This window comes from Pleurodeles waltl, chromosome 12, assembly GCF_031143425.1.
Source record: "Pleurodeles waltl isolate 20211129_DDA chromosome 12, aPleWal1.hap1.20221129, whole genome shotgun sequence".
In the NCBI taxonomy this organism is placed as follows: Eukaryota; Metazoa; Chordata; class Amphibia; order Caudata; family Salamandridae; genus Pleurodeles; species Pleurodeles waltl.
The window spans coordinates 216,659,969-216,678,948 of record NC_090451.1 but is presented as its reverse complement, the minus strand read 5'-3'; the positions used below and the strand labels follow the sequence as shown (position 1 = coordinate 216,678,948).

Sequence of the window (18,980 nt, the reverse complement as noted above, 5' to 3'; positions counted from 1 at the left end):
CACTGGTTAGCAGAAGTAAGTGCATAGAGTCCAAATGCCAACAAAGCACAGCAAAAAGTGGAGGATAACAGGCAAAAGGTTTGAGGGTGACCCTGCAGGGAAGGCCAGATCTAACACCACAATAAACCCTACTAATGCACACACTGTCATTAAAAGTTAATTCACGTTGCCACAGTCCCACAACCTGCATTTGACATGGATTAACACAAAAACCGAGGGCTATACTTGGATTGATTAATACATGAGATCCTACACGGGGCATGAGAGGTGGATGAGGGAGTTTGAGTTACTTTAGGGCACGAGTTATAATTACCTGATATAACTATAACTGCTGAATTTCCGTGTTTTTTTTTTATCTTAGAACACTATGGCCCTTATAATGAGTCTGATGGTCCTAGGACCACCAGACTTGTGGTGGTGGTTGGACTGCCGCCAAAGCGGAGGTCCGACAGCCACATTACGACCGTGGCTAAAGCTCCACGGTCCGACCGCCAGCACTGCCACTTTTTTGCCAGCCGATGGCCTGGCGGTGCCAGCGGTCTTAATCCAATAGGGGGATTACGACTCCTGTGTATGCCAACTTTTGCATGGCGGTTCCACTTCCATGCAAAGGCTGGCGGGGCGGGTGCCAGGGGTCCCATGCACTTGGCATGGGCAGTGCAGGAGCCCCAATAGACAGTCCTGTTGCGCTTTTCACTGCCTGAATTACCTGACACAACCCAACATTGCCACCACCTCTTTTACGAGCAGGCGTCAATGTTGTGGGTAGCTTCTCGCTGGGCCAGCAGGCGGAAATGATGTTTCATCCCACTGGCCCAGCAGGAAACTCATAATAGGGCCAGCGGGCGGAAGAGCGGAGTGGTGGTCTTCCGACCCAAAGAGTTTGGTGGGCGGCCTCCACCGCCCGTCAAACTTGGAATGAGGCCCTACGTTTTATCTGACATCAGTGTGTGTGTGTGTGTGTGTGTTTGTGTGTAGATATATATATATATGTGTATATATATATATATATATATATATATACACCCTAGTAGGGGTCACCAATAGGTAGTTATAATTAGGACCTGGTTTCTATAGAAAAAGTGTTTTTTATTTTGCGTTTCATGAATCTTAAAAACAAATTCCTATAAACCAGTGCTCCCTTCAGCTGCTGTCTGGAAAGTTTCGGGGTGATCCATCAAGCGGGGGCCGAGAAAAAGAGGAGGGTCCCAAAATGTATTTTCCCCATTAATTTTTCCATAGGGATTTTGAACAGCAATAGCGCCTGAACTGCTGGACCGAATTACACCAGATTTGGCAGAAAGGTAGCTCGGGTCCAGAAAAAAGACCTTTTGTTATTTGGTGTAAATACGTTCAGTCGTTTTTGAAAAAAATCCAAATTTGTATATATAGGGACGCAAAGGCTTTGCAGACTCTCCTGATCCAGTGCTGAGATCTGATTGACTGCCAACTTTTCAACAAGAAAGTGTTGGCAGCCATGTTGGGACTTGGCTTAAGCTGAGGCCCAGAAAAAAAGATGTAAAAAACACCGAAAGGAGCCAGGGTAGGTATACCCTGACCCCTTGCCACTGGGGTCCCAGAGGGATCCCCCACAGACTTAAAAAACATTTTTTGGAGGGGATTTTTTGTTGCGAGTCACGGTGGATCCAGCGAAAATGGTAAGGAGTGGGTAATTTTAATGCAGGGGAGCGTCCGGTCTACCCGCTGCCCCGGGGACTGCCACCTTCCTGGGGCTACAAATATTATGTGTGTGGGGGGCCACCGGCACCTCCCTTGGCCACATTTCTGTATCTAATGCTGGTGGGTCACTGTCCCTTGCACCCTCGGGGACTTCCACCTCCCTGGGGCGAAATCTTAAATGGATGCAAGGGGGCCACACGACCCCCTCTGCCCCCCTAGCAGCCCCGCGGACCATCACCTCACAGGGGCTACAACAAAAGAGTGAAGGGGTCCAAAGACCACCACCTTCCTGGGTCAATAGTTGTTGGGGGGGGGGGGGTGAATTGTAGTTACCATTATGGCACGAGTTATAGTTACTTGAGATAACTCTAACTATAACTGCTATATTTCTATGGTTTGGTACATTTAAAATGTGAACCTAATTATAACGTCCCTGTAACCTTTGTTTTTTTGAGTGGATATATATAAATACACGTTTCTTCCTTCTTTTATATCTTCATTCTCTTTCACCCTCTTATTTTGTTCCCTTTTCCACGCTGTCCTCTTTATTTATCAATTCCCCCAAGGCTATTTTCTTGTATCTATTTTATTTCTATTTTCTATCCTATCTCCTTTTTGTTCCATCTCCCACTGTCTTACTATTTTTCTCCTGGTTGATATCCTCTCGATTTTTCTCTCTTCCCCTCTTCTTCCCCCTTCATCTTCTCATTCATCTCACTTTCTCACTCCCTTCATTTTCCTATTCAGTACATTGTTTACCTTGTTTTCTATTATTCCTCATTAGTCTCCCTTATTGTATATTATGCTTATGTATTCTTCCTCTTTTCACTGTCTTACTATGTCAACATTTTCAGAGATTTTTCTCCCTTGACCATTCAACCTTGTTTGGCTAGTTTCACCCCAAGGTTATTTAGGATCTCCTGCCTGACTGCTGTGGTCACAGGTGTATGTATGTCTGAGGAGGAGGGAGGGTAGGTATCACAGTGATCCCTTCAGTAACTGCAACGTCAACAAGCATTGGCAATGTCAACAGGTTTCACCTATGCAAGAGCTATTGGCATTGCCAATGCCTTTTAGCCACGTTTTAGAGCAGCAAGGCTTCTGTGCAATATGGCTAAAAATTAGAATAAAAGCACTATCTCAAGGGTGTCAGCATGTCTGTGAGAGCAGGACATACAGGTGTGCTCTGACTAAACTCCCCAGATTTTACTGCTTGGAAAGAAGACCAGCCATGTGAGTGTCATTAATTATCCTGTCTGATTGGTCGAGAAGAGTTTTTTAAAGGCAGTACATTCAGGAATGCCAGGGATGATGGTCACACACACAGGCTCATCTATGGGACGGGTTAAACAGCAATGGGGGTGAGACAATAGGATTGCAATTGCTGGACATGAAGTGGGGGTGCCTGAATTAGAGAAGTGCCACATTTTTCACACGTAGATCATTCCATAACTGATATTGCAGGCAAGGTTGTTTTGAAAGGGAGAGTGCAGCCACAACACCCTTGCTTTGCACTTTAGTATTTTTGGGTAAAATACACGTACTGACATGGTAAGCTGTGGGTGGGCTGTAAGCCCACTGTATGTACACAAAATGCCTCGCATACACAGCGCATGAGCTTTCTAGCCGAAACCGAAACATTGTATTTTACCTATTGATGTACAGCTCACTGAGATAAATTGCTCACGACCCGCCAGACATACGTTTTCTCTCAGCCTCACCGCCTGCAAGTTAATTTAAACAATCTTCAGGCAGTGCTTGTTGACAAGAATATACAATACATCTGTAGTGCACATCACTCGATCACACTGCAGCGACCCGCACAACGCATGTGTGCAGGGCTCGTCAAGCTACAGTTCGCTAGAAAGGTGTGCAGATAAATACAGTGGTGCAACTGAGATAGCCTTTGCTAGTGTTCTTTAAGTGTGGCCGTGATATGCATCATAGGCACGAGAACTGTCAATGCGTGCAGGAATGCACATTTGTGCACTGAGTCTAGCCAGTGAGTGTAGCACTGTCAGTCCATGCATACAGCGACATAAACCAGTTGTATTGAGAGTTACACCCACTGACAGTACTACGCCGTGATAAAATTTGGCGCAGTGGAGGGAAGGGTATTTTGCTGGTAGTATATGCAGTGACATGTACCAGAGTGTGAGTGACGCTGGGAGGGGATGTGGGTCCGTGCTCCATGGGAGGACCAGATACATAAAGGGGGCAAGACGCCTGCATGCCGTGACAAACAGGAAGGAAGCAAACGAGAGTGACATTGGACCTAACCACTGTTAAGCGATTGGCGGGCTGTAAGTGCACTGTATGTAAACAAAATGTCTCAGGGAGACAGTGCATGCAGACAAAACCTAAAAGAGCAACAACAGAGAAAGCATCCCTCTCAGGTAATAGTTACAGTACAGGCAGCAGTAGTGCAAGTTTCGCTTACACAAGCAACAAAAGATACTCCACATGTAGCAGCACGGACAGCTTCATTTACTCACAGAACCAGGTACAGCACAAGCAGGAGTACAGGATTCCAACATGCACAAAACCAGAGCATAAGTACAGCACAGGGACCAACAGCCAAATAGTCCCTCATACTGCATATGTTCAGTGCCAGCAGCAATGCAAGCTTCCTTAACATAAAATATGCACAACACATGAAACAGCAAAGCAAGCATCCCTTACAAAACAAAAAAACATATATAGCACAGGACATAGCAGTTGAAGCCTCTCTTACAAAGCACTTGAAGTATTTGTCCAAACAACCCTCAAATCCAGGTACTGAAAGTGCTGTTTAAGCATGGCGTACACAAAACATGAAAAGCAGGCATAGTAGCTTTCTTAACCAGAGCACAAGTCGGGGGTACATGTAGGTAGAAGGCGTCCACTCACTATTTTTACAGGTGGGACCACATCCACTCTGTCAGAAAGTTGGGCCCTGCTAAAATATGCTGCACTCGTCCCGGTGCACTTTTTAGGCACTGGGACACATTCAGTCGCCTGCAGGTTGTGTGCTTTTGTTCCGGGCAGCAACATGCAGGCAGCCTGGGGGCTTTGCTGTTTTGAATTCTGGCTGGGCACAAAACAAAGGCCAAAGTTATGGGGCCATCAGGCCTCCTTTTGTTCGAGTATCCTGATTGGGAGCTATCTGGAGCCCACACCTAAATGCAAACAATGTAGTGGAAACAAAGGCACACAGCTTGTTATTTAAAAAGTACTTAGGAGAGGCATGCTTTTGACTTTATTCACATGTCCTTCACAGCTCACTGTGCTCTATTATAAAGATTACAATTTATGAACTGCAAGTAAGAAAAGGATCTCTGTGTTAATAGCAGTATCCCACGTACCTTGCTACATTAAATTAAATCTGTCATTTACATATTACATGGTGTGCTTTGCAGGAGATACCTTAACCCTCAATGCTACTTTGATTCAAAACTGGTTCTAGACAAAACACAGATCACTTCAGCAAATGTGTTCCCTCCAGAGTTATCTAACCATTATTATTATTCACTGAGGTTTACTGGGGACACAAAGATCTTTGCAACAAGTGCCTTAACCCTAAGAGATCTTTTGAAATGCACACTTTGCAACCAATTAAGCAGAATAGATTTACTGCCACGTTGCTCCTTGTTGCCAATTTCTTTGCGGCCAAGTTTGAAAAAAAAATAAACCTAGAAGTTATGGCCCAGATTTTCTGTCAGGGTTGCATCACTTTTTTGGCACAATCCTGATGCAAAATCTAATTTGTTAAATCTCGTAATGTGGTCAAATGTACTCATGATAGACCTGCTAAACATATGTGTGCGGTGTTAGGATCTGATGTCACTTCCTGGGATGTCACTTCCTGTGAGGTCATGGGTTGTGGTGCCACTTCCTGTGATGCCACATGCAACGTTGTGCCATGATGTCACATGCTGTAATGTCACACACCATGATGTCACTTGCATACTGCCTGTCTTGGTTAGTCGCTCACTTAGTTTTTTTAGGACTCGTGCCCAGAATCTAACCTTCCCTCACACATAACAGGCCCAGTAAACGTGACTGCATAGCAAGCCTCAAAGTACAGATACATGATGAGCAGTAGCAAAAGAGAAACTCAGTGAAAACATTTGTGTGCTAAACTGAGAAGCAGCCACATGCCATATCTGGCATCTTTAGCCAGTCCTGGCGTTTTACCCAACAGCACTTTGCAAACTTGAAATGTCAAACCTATGTTCATAACAGTAACATTTGAACTCCCAGCCCCTCAATTCAAAATGATGTGGTCTAAAATGCTAGGAAAGGCTGAAGATAACATATTGTTATTGGTACAAAACATGAAAAGCATGAATAGTAGCAGTCTTAACCAGGACACAAGTCATGTGTACACGGGGGTAGTTGGCATCCACCCTCTATTTTCAGAGGTAGGACCCTGTCCATCCTACAAGGAAGTTGGGCCTCACTAAAATATGCTGCACTCATCCTGGTGCACTTTTTAGACACAGGGACACTTTCAGCACCGCCTGCACATTGTGTGCTTTGCTTTTGTTCCGAACAGCAACATGCAGGCAGCCAGGGGGCTTTGTTGTTTTGAATTTTGGCCTGGCACAAAACAAAGGCCAAGGTAAAGGGCCATCAGGCCTCCTTTTGTTTGAGTATCCTAATTGGGAGCTAACTGGAGCCCACACCTAAATGCGAACACAATGTAGGGGAAATAAAGGCACACAGCTTGTTACTTAACAAGTACTTAGAAGAGGCATGCTTTTGACTTTATTCAGTCCCCAGACATGAGATATGTATGCACTGTAAGGATGTCAGATGTGTTGGTTTGTCCCAGTATTTACACAAATAACAATTTAAATACCAAATTTTGTTTTATTTCTGTTATAGTGTTACTTATCCCAATGCTGCGTGTCAGGGCGCTTTACGTCACATGTACACATTATATATTGACAATAAATCATATAAGTGTGTAAATAAGTGTACAGGAAGTGTTACATAAGACAGTAAGGGTTACAGGGTGCAGGAGACACATGTCCTTCACAGCTCACTATGCTATATTAGAAAGATTACAATTAATGAACTGCAAGTAAGAAAGGGATCTCTGTGAAAAAAGCAGTAATACACTTACCTTGCTACATAAATTGAAAAATTGTCCTTTACATATTATATGGTGTGCTTTGCAGGAGACAAATGAACTCTCAATTCTACTTTGCTTCAAAACTGGTATTAGACAAAATACGGGTATCTCCAACAAATGCATTACCTCCAGAATTCAAAGTTCAAATTTGTTTATCGTTCAAGTTAATTAAAACCATAACAATTACAGAAACCTCGTTTCACAAATCCTTTCCCCCAATAACTCATACACTAATTACGGTTAGAGTATTACATTACACTTACCCTAGTGGGCTAACATGCATGAGGCAAGTTCTGAGTCTTACCTGTGTACAACCCTAGTGGTAACCCAGGGTGTTTATCTATTATTGTTCCATTCCCTGTTTGTTCACGCTAGGTTGTCACCCTTCTATATCCTGTTCCTGAGCTTTAATCTGTATCTGTGTCCTGGTGTATGTCTTTATCAGCTCCTCCGCTTCGATACACTACATCCGTAAGGAGAAATTCTGTGACCTTGAGGAGTGCTCCACACAGAGTTCCTGACACGCATATGAAATATGCATTGAACACCTCTGTAAACCATGCCAGGTTGCCATCCTTAAAGGTGATAAAGTGTAACACGGAGCACATGTTTATTTAGGCATCATGTGCTATTCAGTTTGATAATAATCTACAACAAGCCCTGGCAAAGTCAATAGGTCTCGCCTATGCAAGAGCTATCGACTTTGCCAATGTGTTTTAGACATGTTGTACACCAGCGTGGCTGCTGTATAGCATGGCTAAAAGTGGCATCGAGGGGGGTGATGTGGAGTGTCATAGAGAGGAATGGCGAAGAGTGAAGTAGAGTGTTGTAGAGTGGCGTGGCAGAGAGTGTAGTGTAATGAAGTGGCATAGTGTGGAGTCCCGTAGAGTGGCATACACTGGAGATGTGTAGAGTAGACTGATGTAGGTTGCATTGGTATAGAGTGTTGCAGAGTATAGATGCTTAGAGTGCAGTGGCATTGAATTCAGTGGCATACAAGGCAGTGCTGTATAATGCAGTGGCATAGATTACAGTGGTACATAGTAGAGTGGAGTAGCACAGAATAGAGTGCCACAGAGTGGCGTAGAGTGGTGCAGAGTGGAGTGCCGTAGACTTGAGTGAAGCAGAAGGCAGTGGCGCAGAGTAGAGGAGTGGCATATAGAGTGCAGTGGAGTAGAGTGCAGAGTAGAGTCTAGTGGCATAGCGTGGTGTGGAACAGAGTAGCGTAGAGGGCAGTGGCATGGAGTGCTGTAGTGTAGAATGTAGTACAATAGCGCAGAGCGGATTAGTGCAGGGTACAGTGTCAGAGTGTGGTGGTGCAGAGTGGAGTAGAGTGGCATAGAGAGCAGTGGTGTAAAGTACAGTGATGCAAAGTAGAGTGCAGTTGTATACAGTGCATTGGCATAAAGAGCAATGGTTAAGAGTAGAGTGGCATAGAGTGTAGTGGCATAGAGTGAAGTGGCGTGGAGTAGAGTGGCGTAGAGTAGATAATTTCAGAGTAGAGTGAAGTGGAGTGGTGCAGGGTAGAGTGCAGTTGCGTACAGTGGCTTAAAATGTAACTTCATAGAGTAATGTGTTGTAGAGTGCAGTGGCATAGAGTACAATGGTGCAGAGTCGATTAGAGAGGCATACAGTGGATAGGCATAGAGCACAGGAGCATAGCGTTGAGTGTTACAGAGTAAAGTGCAATGGCGTAGAGTGTACTGGCATAGAGTGCAATGGTGTAGAGTGCAGTGTGGCGTAGAGTGGAGTTGTACAGAGTAGATTGGTGTGGCCTAGATCTAGAGTACTGTAGAGTGGAGTGGCACAGAGTGCAATGGTGTAGAGTAGAGTGGCGAAGAGTGCACTGGCACAGACTAGAGTGGTACAAAGTAGAGTAGAGAGTGGTGGAGTGCAGTTGAGTAGAGTAGTGCAGAGTACAGTGGAGTGGTGTAAAGTGGAGTGGTGCAGAGTAGAATGCAGGGGTATGCAGAAGAGTGGAGTATTCATGGTGTGGTAGCACACTGCATTACAAACAACACATTTTCAATGGAAATGACAATTACATTTGCACAGGCATACAGTTTTACTAATCTATACAGTGCACAGATGAAAATGTGTGGCTATTGCATAACGTAGTGAGATGATTCGTTTTGATCATTTTCAAGTATTTGTTTCCAGCACACTTCAGAAATAACAAAAATGTGCTTATTTGTCTTCCTAATTCTGATATATTCTGAAATACTTAGACTGTTCAATTAAATGTTGTTGTGTGCTAGAGTTTGTTTTTTCTACCCCCAGTATCCAGCACGATTGTTACATAAATCCTCTCACCTTGATGTCAGAGAAAGAAAAGTAAATAAGTGCCCTCAGAAGACAGCACCTTGCATTTGACCTTGGTCCTTGAATGCACAGTAAATGTGATGAGATGATAACACGATTTACAGGGCTGTTTACAGAAAGGAAGCACTTGGAAGGATACTACAAATAAGGTTTGGCAAGGGAAGGTACGAACTCAAGCTGGACAGCCTAAAACAAATAAACAAAGCCAGCAAATGGAAAACAAGAAAATATGAGTCACAACCCACAATGCCAATGGCAAGCAACGGACAGAATTCATTCCTAGGTCAGCTTTCTGAATGTCCCCAAGATGTCTTTGGCAAACCAAAAGCACATTTATTAGCCTAGCAACAAACTTGGTTTTGGCATACCTATCTTCCTTTCTGGCAGTTGTAGTTGTACTTTCACTGTATCTATTGGAAACCCTAAAAATTACACAATGTGGGATGGCTGTAGATCCGATTTCTCTTGGTTGACCAAAAAACCCTATTCCTCCAGCAAATCTTTTACCATAGAAAAACAAACTTGCAACATTTCCAAACTTTGATTCATGCTAAGAATGTCATCTAAGTATATAATCATTCTAAAACCCTGTTCTCATAAAAAATACCCACTACAAGTTTTTGAATATTTGTGAAAAACCACAGAGCTGCTAATAGACCAAACAGAAGACATGTGAACTGGCATAACTGACCTTCCCATCTGAACTGTAGAACACGCTGACTCCGTGTCCATCTTAATCGTAAAGTAGGCATCCCTTAGATCCAGTTTTACCATCCAATCCAACTGTTGTGAAATATCCCTCCACATATGTGCTCCCGCCATTTTGAAATATCTGTCCATTACATAGCAATTTTATTCTCTTAAATTTATTACTGGTCTCTTGTCCTTTTTTTCTTCCAAGAAAAGGGTACTGACAAACCTTTTTTCCTTTTCTCCAATTTTTACGACTGCTTCTTTGTCTAATAGAAGATCTATCTCTTTTGCAACAATCTGTTCTTGTATTTGACTAAATGCCAACTCCCTTGACTTTCTTACCTGAAATGGTTCTTTGTTGAACTCTATTATATATACTTACACTGCAGAAATCACCCAAGGTTCATGTGTTATTAAGTTTCACTCATCCACAAAATGTTTTAACCATTCTCCCACCTTTTCCTGAGTAAAACCAGTAATAATCTTCATACTCACCTTGCAAATTTGTATTTTGCTGTCCTCTACCTCTTGAGGCTCTCACTCTTTCTCCTCCATCTTTTTGGGGTTAGAAACCTCCTCCAGACTGGTTCCATCTGTATATTCTTCTACCTTGATAATATTGGGATCTGTAATTAGTCCAGCCGAACGTTTGCCCTCTCCTTTTAGCCCTACCATATACATTGCCTCAATTAAAAAGCTTCCTCAAAGAAGTTTGCCCTTTATCCAAAGCTGTAAATATGGAGACATATTTGCCTAGGTATTCCACCATCCCTTCACCAAACAATAATTCTCTAGCCTCTCGAGAGGATTTCTTCTGTGTTAACTCTCCTTATTTGGGTCTTAGGCACAATATTACCCCTTTCCTTCTCTCTGCAATGAGGCCTGTGCTTGCATTTCATAGAAAACAAATTGCCCTTTCACTCCAACCTCTCAGGAGTTCGACATTTATGTCACTGCTGTTAACATAGGCTTCTTCAACCAAATCAAATATTTGTGCTAAAGGCCCCAATATATATCCCAAAACCTATCCTTGCACTGCTTTAAAGCCCATTCCAAACACTTTCTTGGATCTCTTCCAAGTTTGAATAAATATGTAATTAATTATAGGTCCAAATAAATTTGGAGTTAAGGTCTCTTCCTCACCAATTACAGGGCATAAACATTTAGCCGTCATCACTGAAGGATCCTTTACTGACTTTCCTAAGTATGCTTCCAAATCATCCAAATCAGCAAATTCATTTCCCAATATATTATAGGCATCTAAATCAAAAACATATTCATCCATATCCCTGTTGGGTATATCTGAATTGGTATGTCTTAATACCGTCCATAGCGGGGATATACTGCCTTTTTGTTGTGCCACTAAGGATACCCTTTCTTTGCAAGGTGCTTAGGACTCCTATTTCAAATCTTAAAGTCTCTTTCTTCACTGATACGTGTCTCTTTTTCTTGAAGTGCTTGCATCTTGGCCCTTTGCTTTGCTAAAGCCTCCTCTTCTGAGAGAGACCAGAATTCTGTTTCTTCATTAACTACATTTCTCCTTTTGCTACTCTTGAATATGTTTTTATTGTTTCTTCCACAGACTCTTTAACCTTTTGTCTTACTATATGCCTTATTCTACCTTCCTCTTTTACTTCTGCTCCTCAGACATTCTGTTTATATTGTATTTCTGTATAATAGTTTGCTTTCACTTTATCTTCAATTAAAAATTGTTTTTAGTTTCCAAAACACTCTCTTAAGTTTGAACACTGCCAACTGGTGTTTTCTTCACTGTACCACCAAAAAAACTGACTTTAGCTCTCGTTGGAAGTGTTAAAGCAATGATACGATCATAATCATGCAACTTTAGGGTCTTGCCTCTAATGTCGGCCCTGTTTACCCTAGAAACATGACCGAATGCAGTGCATGCCCATTTCAAATATGGCTGCCCGCTTTAAAAACCTGAAATAAAGTCATTTCCTTTGCCTTTGTTTCTCGTATTCTCACAGTCAGCGAAAGATGCACTTCCAACTGCCAGCTCAAAAAACTGATTCACTTCACTTTAGTGACTGAGAAAAAATGCACAATTCATTAAAGAAATACTAATGGCCAAAGGCTGTGCACAGCGGGGGGTGCGCCACAGGGCCTAGCTTGTGGCCAGGCCCTCCATTCAATCTCCTGTGGGCAGCCAGCTGCCTCCGTGCACGGCCTATGGCCTACAGCCAGGCCCGCACCCAGCATCCATGGTAGTCCAGTTCCCTGCAGGCACCCAACCTCCATTGTGTGGCAGGACCTATGAGCAGACAGCCCTTAGCTACGCACAGCCTTCTGCAACACCAAAATATGAAAAGCGAGCCTAATGGCTTTATCAAGGAGTGAGCATGTCAATATGTATAAAGCCAAGCTATGATCTTTCTCCAAAACCTCACCAATAATATAAAGCCAAGCTATGATCTTTCTCCAAAAACTCACCAATAATTGTAATCAAATGTATTTTTCAATAATTCACACAATGCAATACTTATCAATAGTGATTACGAAAAAATGTTTAATAAAGTTTTATTAAGAACATGTCTCTTTCTTTTTACATTTTTTGTTATATAATATTATATTTTGTAGGTGAAAAACTCCTGCCTCTTATTTAATATTCACTTTGGTGTCAAAGTGCCTACCCAGGACACCCTTCTTAAAAACAAGTACAGGGGAAGGGGGTGCACAGCCCCCCTTCCTTAACTTTTAAGGCCCCAAATACCCCATGCCCTCCAGGCCCTTCTTTTTATTTAAGGGGAGGGGGCACACAGCCCCCCTTCTCGAGCCTCTTTTGGCCCCAGGGACCCCATCCCCCAGTGTCTCTTTTATTAATTAAGGGGAGTGGAGCACATGCCCCCCACCCTGAGTTACTTTGGGCTCCATGGACCCCATTCAATGGGGCATTTATCTTTAAATAAGGAGAGAGGGCGCACAGCCACCCTCCCTATGGCTTCTTGGCACTGGAGACCCCATCCTCTGGGGCATTTCTTTTTCTAGGGGGCATGCAGCCCCCTGCTTGACCCTTTGTGGCCCCAGACCCCCATCTCCCTGGGCCTCTAGTGGGTGCTCCAGTGACCACCTAGGCCACCCAAAACCCACTACATTGGGGACCCCATGGGAAGCGCCAGGGCCCCACTGTCCCAGCCATCTTCCCGCATGCTGTGGGAGCTGGCATTGCTCCTGCCCAGAAGGAGCAACTGTTTCCACTTGCTTCCTTTGGGTGGGAGCAATATGTGTTTCCCTGCACAGATGTCTGCTCTCACCAAGCAGGATTATTTTTAAAGCTGTCACCAGATGGGAGCAGACTTCTGGTTCTTCCGTTTCCCTGCCCATGCTCTCACTGGCAGGGAAAACTCTGTGTCCCATAGGTGGCTCCCCAGGACACAGACTAACAATCCAACCTGTCCTTCTAAATGGTCAGAAGCTTTATGAGACTGTTGGAGGATTGAAAAGCTCTGAGTAGCATACAAAATTTGATCTGCTTTTTCAAAAGAGGTAATTTTGTGACAGGCACAATGGCAGATGCACAAAGATTTGAAAATCGAGTGTTTGGCTCTGGTAGCAAGTCAGTGCTACCAGACAGTCAGCTACCAGAAGCAATGAGTATGCCCACTAGTAATATGGCAGCAAATTATTGGATTAGCTGTAGCCCCAGTATCAAGTGTTTAGGAAGATCTACGTAAAGAACACTACCATAGCCAGTCCTATATAGACATTGGCTTGCACCACAGTTTCCCATGTTTCAAAGGGAGGAAAATAATAAAGTTGTGCAGTATCCCTGTATGAAACTAACTGGAAGAGAAGAACAATTGAATGTAACTCATAGATGTCTGCTGTTGTCAACCAAGGTACAAACTATGTTTATCTATGAAGACCACCAAATGGGGGTCCAGAAAGTACATGGCCCCCCAGATACTATTATACCTCTCTTTTTGCTGTTGAGTTAAGAGGGTTTTCTTTAATCTAACATGCAACACTCAACAACCAGGTATTGAAGTTGTCCTGGAGACAACCCAGATCACTATAAAGGAGGTAAGGACCTGGATGTCATTGGTAAATAACATAAGGGAAACTCTGTAGCTGAGAATCAGTGCACAAGCGCAGAGTAAATTATAGATGAGAAAATATAGGACCCTAAAGATCGAAGTTTTTGGAAAAGAGTGGAATTGGGGCACACTGGCAGACTAGTTTCTGATTTACAGAATTGAGGAAATCCTACTGAGTGCTTTGTCGCTAATACCTAGAGAGGATAGATGATAGATCAGAGTGGGATGAGCAACAGTATCAAATGTGTCACTGAGATCCACTAAAATAGGAGAGCTCTGCCACATTGATCTACAATCAGTCTGGAATCTTCTGATACCCTCAAAATAGCTTCTTCCATCGTGTGCCGCATGCAGAAAACTCACAGGTTATGTTTGTTGTATGTTTTTAACACTGAGATGACAAAAGCTTCTTTCCATCAAAGGCTGTCATAGTTGGGCTCTGCTATAATGAATGCCCTGGTACCTTCTACATATGGTTGCCATGCAGGTGCTGAGGCTATGCTTTGCTTAATAGGATGAAAAGTGATTTGATTTGACATTGGTTGAACCAAACAAACTCATTGTTCTTCTTAAGTGAACTTCTAAAAAACCAGAACTGCATTATGCTCAAATTCTGTTTTTGTGTAGATCAAAATTTTAACTTGAAAGGTGACAACATCTTTGAAATTAGCAGACATATGCTTCTGACAATATAAGGTCTCAAGGCTAGACTAAATGGCATGCAATAGATCTGAAATGTACCATCAGGTGTAACAAAGGATGTAATGTAATGTTGAGAATCCATATTCAGCTCTAACTGATGGTACGCTGCATGAAAATCCCATTTAGTGAACCACTTGGGCTGACCAATGGTGGTAACAAGTCCTCAATATGTAGGGGTTGAAAGCTTTCTACCTGAATGACATTGTTTAGACATCGCAAATCAATGCAGAGACATAATTTGCCTGAATACTTTTTGGCCAAAATTATTGGTGAAAGCCAAAATGTGGTGTCTACTGTTCAATAATAGTCCTGGCCCCCCTCATATACCTCCATAAAAAAAATAATGTCCAGAAATTTTCATTTTTAATTTGTGTTTTTGTTTCATTAGAGAAGTAATTTAGTTTGGGTTGCTTGGATGATATAATATTTCATGAACCATGAGACCTATATACTTCGTTTTGGTGTCAAAACATAGGTTTTGGGGTCAAGTAGTCTTACAGAGACAGAAAATAATGCCCCAAAATGGCAACTCTCTACTGATGGTTTTTAGCCATTATATTGGTAACTTATTTTTATATTGTTTTTTTCAGGTTTTCTGTTGATTCAAATTCATAAACATGAGCAAAGCAGGTGGTGGCAGAGGATCTTTACCTTCTGACAGAGTGTTGCTAACTACAAAATCTGAAGACTCCTTCAACAAAGAAAAGTGTGTCATATCCCAAACTAATCCAAAAGAAAAGCTAACATCACCTGTGGCTGGCAGAAGAGAGTTTAAAATGCTGCTGAAATACGGCAAGACGAAGTTCCAAAAAGATTGAAACTCATGGGGAAAGAGGATCAAACATTTTATCATTGTAACAAGTGCTACAAGTGGCGAAAAGTCTGGAAGAAAAGTTGTCAAAAAATAGTATAAACCGGTGAATCACAACAAGAATGTGAGTCTACTCAGAAAGTGACAACAACCAACCCCAATGCCCATCTACTTAGAAGATCTATGGCTACCCCTCATCCGCCTCCAACAACTGATCAGAAAACAGAGGATCTTCAATATGTTATCTTTATTTAAGCCAGAACAAGGGCCAAAGGGACTGACGAAAGAACAAAGTACAGAGTATGTGAGTCTCAAATGGCAAACAAGTTTTTATCTGCAGCTAGTTTCTTCCAAGATGACATTTCGGTTGAGTAGCTGATCTAAACAGTAAGGTGAATGTATTTGCAGCGGATTTGTATGCCCACCCAAACTGCAAGTGTGCATACATTCCAAAAAAATTTGGTCAACCAAGAAAAATCGGATCTAAGTCCAATGAGCTCCCAGTAGCAACGTAACCGCCAGCCTTCAGTTAAGTTTGCACTCTTTGAAAAAGCAAATGAAGTTTTAAAGCCACTCTTTAGTGCTGGCTACGGGTTCACACTCAGTGAGATCAGAGAAATAATGGTCAACATTTATGAAACTGTATTAATCCATAATAATGAAATTAAGATTTTTCTGGTGAGAATGACAATGACAGAATTCGTTTTTGTCAGTCTAACAAAAAGTATGAGCTACTTATGGTGTTCTCAGCTAATTTAACTCCCTACGTTCTTGCTGCCAAAATAAGATCACACGATAGAGTAAAATCAGCAGGAACCATTTTAAGAAATGTCCTGAAAGATTTAGATTTTAGACTTATTGACAAATTCTGGGATGCCCCAGAGCTCTGCAAATCATGGGAATCAACAAGAATGCCTGAAGTTGTCTTAACATTTTAACATCATTGTTTAATATCAGCAAAGCAAAACTGTTACAAACTAAAGTTCTTGAGTTCAGAACAGAAGCCGACAACATTGGGGATGGCTTTGACGACTTAAGCGAAGAAGTGGAAGACAATCCCATGAACCGACAGGGTTATGCTGTGCAAATGTACTGTCTTTTCCAAATCATGTTTTATGAATTACATCATGGCAATAAGAAAACTCTGCTACACACGGTGAAGGCCCACAGAATCTACGACAAGTGCAGAAGTAGAGAGCTAATCACTACAATGGATAGGACTGGTGTATCAACAAATTATAATGACATAGTACAAGGCAGGAACTAGTTAGCAGATCATGCTGTAAAATCTTTTGAATATGACAGCAAACTACTTCCAAGTCACTTTACCCGGAAAGGATTTACAATTGCTGCTCTTGATAATTTTGATTTTGAAGACAGCTTTTCTTTGTCTGGAACATCCAGCACACATGATACTGCCATGGTGCTTTTTCAAGACTGTACCACTGAAGTAGCTGCTGGAAAACAAGCTATGTCAGCTGTAGGCATAAACAAATGAAGCTGCAAATGATTAACCCAAGGTGTGCAAAATCACTCAAAGCCATCAACATGTCCCAGTCTACCAGAAAGTTTCAAAGCGGGTGAGGACATGGATCTTCTTCTACCTGATGATACTGTCTGCAAGGCTGATTTAACTGAATTTATCATATTGCTTATTCAGTGCGGACTGAAGGATAAACAAAAGCCAGTTCCTCCGTGGGCTGGAAATGATGCTCTGATCACCCAGAATACCGAGCCACTGAAGAGGGTTGAGTTTTGTAACAGAAATACCATCTCCAGTCACAAGCTATGCAACAGTATACATAGCTTTAAGAAATGTTTCAAAATGTGCATGCTCAGCTTGAAGACCAGCCTCTTCTGCTACTTTTCTCTGATGAAGGTGTTGATCATATTGTAGCTGACATTTTTATGAGCCTTCCAGTAGAATTTGATTATCTATATCAAATGATGGACGCTTTCCACATGAAAAAAGTTGTGTTGCTGTGTGCAGGAAGTTATCTCAGTAGATGTGGCATAGACGCAGCACTTATTGATGCTGAAATCTTTGGAAGCAAAACTGTCCAGTCAGTATTGAGCGTAACTTATTATGTTTTGTTTGTTACAAGGAATGCTCATCATATCTGAGACTACAGAAACAGTAAGTTGAAATGCTTTCTGGAACAAGAATGACAAATTAGGTTTTGCATCTCACAAATGAACAAGGCAGAGGGAGCACTTCATTCAAAAGACATAATGCAAAGCCAGGCAATGCTCAATACATTCAGTTCAAAATCTGAAAGCCAAGTTCATAAAGTCTGTCAAAGAATGTGAAGAAAAATCAGAACTTTGCAAGTAAATGTTTTACCCATGATAGCTTTAGTGAAAAACGTGGTATATGATGATCGGGAAGATGATTGAGAGCTGCATGTGAAGAATGTGGAGTCACTAATTACTGTGTTTCATGAATTCCATTGCATAGTATTTGGGAAGAGTGAAGAAACTAATGGTGGAAAAACCATACCTCTACAGAAAATTAATCCAAAGACATTTTGTGGTGAAAGACAGAGAGAGAAGGTTCAATGCCCGTGGATCCAGATATGAAACTGGAAGAGACAATCCAGAGATCACAGAAAAGCTCCAATGGAATTGTTGGTCAGACATGTAAAAGTGAATATGTTGCTCAATGCCAGCTAGTTCACCATGAAGTCCTTTCATTTTGCAATGTTTTCAGAGAGATGACAAATTCAAAATTAATGGACCATCGTGAAACTGTTCCTCACCACAAACTTGTGTGAAAGAGAGGGGAAAGTTTTAATAAACATGTAAACAGCCTTTTCATTTCCTGCAGCAGCTAGGAAACCCCTTTGAAATGACTAAGCCTGTTCGACTACACAACTTCGCGACCAAACAATAAGTCGATAACAATATAAAGACACATCTACTAGATGTCTGGGACATGGATCGAAACTATGCAGAACTGATGCAGGAGAGATTTGTACTGAAAGAGAAAAGCCGTTTTACATAATCACTAAAGCTAAACTTCCACGCTTTAATTGCCATAGTCAGAGTTTCATCCAACCAGCCACTACAAAACAGGATACAAAAAAACAACTTCCGCAAGCACATAGAGAGTTGAATGTAGCAAAAGAAAGAGGTGAATTTATCAAGGACATTGTCGCATGATCTTCTTTGGACAAACGCATTATTTGATGGAGATGCTGCAACGAAACCAGTGAAGCACAAACTTGTACAAGAGGTCTGAAAAAAACTTTCACCTGAAGAATTTCAGTTCGAAAAGGTGTCCTCATTGAAAACTGCTTTGTTGTAGACTATGGGGGTGATTCTAATCCTGGCGGGCGGCGGAGGCCGCCCGCCAGAATTCCGCCCCCATAATACCGCTCCGCGGTCAGAAGACCGCGGAGGGTATTATGAGTTTTTCCCTGGGCTGGCGGGCGGTCTCCAAAAGACCGCCCGCCAGCCCAGGGAAAAACTCCCTTCCCACGAGGATGCCGGCTCGTAATCGAGCCGGCGGAGTGGAAAGGTGCGACGGGTGCAGTAGCACCCGTCGCGTATTTCAGTGTCTGCAAGGCAGACACTGAAATACCTTGCGGGGCCCTCT

The 18,980-nt window shown here is 42.4% G+C and overlaps 1 long non-coding RNA gene across 1 annotated transcript in view; it reads left to right on the top strand.

Annotated features, from left to right (window-relative positions):
• Positions 1–18,690, top strand: part of LOC138268595 (uncharacterized) — a 227,632-nt gene extending 208,942 nt beyond the window's left edge. Inside the window, exon 5 of the long non-coding RNA XR_011200031.1 lies at positions 15,162–18,690. This is a non-coding gene — a long non-coding RNA (uncharacterized lncRNA). The remainder of the gene's footprint in view (positions 1–15,161) is intronic.
• Positions 18,691–18,980: the final 290 nt, after the last annotated feature.